Source organism: Cynara cardunculus, assembly GCF_001531365.2.
Source record: "Cynara cardunculus var. scolymus isolate 2C chromosome LG 4, CcrdV1, whole genome shotgun sequence".
Taxonomy (NCBI): domain Eukaryota; kingdom Viridiplantae; phylum Streptophyta; class Magnoliopsida; order Asterales; family Asteraceae; genus Cynara; species Cynara cardunculus.
This window is the reverse complement of record NC_037531.1, coordinates 16,670,126-16,671,714: the sequence shown is the minus strand read 5'-3', so window position 1 is coordinate 16,671,714 and position 1,589 is coordinate 16,670,126. Positions and strand designations below refer to the sequence as shown.

The 1,589-nt window shown below is 34.4% G+C and overlaps 1 non-coding gene across 1 annotated transcript; it reads right to left on the bottom strand.

Moving 5' to 3' along the window:
• Window positions 1-1,195: 1,195 nt before the first annotated feature.
• On the bottom strand, window positions 1,196-1,275 carry TRNAL-UAG. The gene has a single exon. It is a non-coding gene; the product is annotated as a tRNA-Leu (tRNA).
• Between the last annotated feature and the right edge of the window lie 314 nt (window positions 1,276-1,589).

Genomic DNA, 1,589 nt, shown 5'->3' with positions numbered 1-1,589 from the left:
AAGACCATCTTTTTACACTTGAAACTTCACAATAAATAAAACAATGTGAAAGTTCGAATTCCTTTACCTTCACAATATTTTACTGTAAAGTTTCAAATATAAAAAAATAGGTCTTAATGATCTCACGAAAACAAATTAGTCTCACATGAACCAAATCCATGAATCATATATATTTATATATCGAAGATAAGGATCACCTTTGACAAAATATTAGTCAAAGTTTTAATTTAATATATATCAATTTATAAAAAATAAAAATAAAAATGCTTAAATCGTTTTTAATCAGTAAATTATTTTAAATATAATATATTTCCTACATAAATTTTTTCAATGCATGTATGCACATATTTGTGGACCAAAATGCACAAAATAGAATTAAAAATATATATACATGATTGATTTATAGTTAACTTTTAATACCTGTAAATAAAAGAATTTTATCTGATAAATGTTTATCAGGTAAAATACATTTACCAACAAGCCATTTTAATGGACGAGTGCTACATGATAAGGTAGATAAGGGTAGTATATAATATTTATATACGACAAATAAAACAAATAAACTCATATATTTACCTCATCTTTGATGAAGTTTGAATTATTGACCTCCTACGAGGCCAAACACTCACATACCGTTAGGCCAAAGACCTTTTGATAAACAACCCTTAGAGGTAGCAGAATATGACCACTTCACTTATGATCTCCTAATATAAAGTGGTGGAAGAGGTGGAGGAGAAAAAATATTTTCCGGGGCCAACAAGTTTTTCTGACGAAACCCAAATGTATAACAATAACCACAAGGGTGGTGTTCGATTGGTTCGATTTTGGCTCCAAATGTCAAAAGTACCAGGAGGTCCTAAGTTCAAATCCAAGTAAGAATAAAAATCTTCTTGTGGTCACGGAGGTTCAAATGCGATGACTCCGGACCATCTGCAAAGCAGATAATCGCCCTGGGATTAGTTGGCTAGCGGGTTGGATATCCAAGTTAATAAAAAAAAATTATAACAAAAAGTAAAAGAAAATGATTTCCGGCGGAGCCGAAATGTATACAATTAAATAAAGAAATATTTTCCGGCGTAGGCGAGTTTTCCGATGGAGCCGAAATGTGTACAATTAAATAAAGAAATATTTTCCGGCACCGGCAAGTTTTGCGGTGGAGCCGAAATGTATACAAATGAATAGGAAAAAAATGATATGACAGCTGTGGGATTTGAACCCACGCCCTTTCGGACCAGAGCCTAAATCTGGCGCCTTAGACCACTCGGCCAAACTGTCGCTTGTTGATTAAACCTTTCATACATTGTATATAACCACGATTCATATAATTAATGAATAATTTTGAAGACAAATTTAGCGAAAATTACATACACACACAAATATTATATAAAATATATTAATAAAATTATATACCGAATACTGGGGGGTCGAGGGATACACTACCCCAGCCCAAACCTCGGTTTGAGTCTATTGGGATCCCCGTCCCGGGGCCTGTTTTAGCTGGGAATCCCTGTCTCCGTTTTCGGGTCGGGTGAGCCGGGTTCTCCACCGTGTCAAGGCAAATCACCATCCCTAGCCACATCATTTGAACC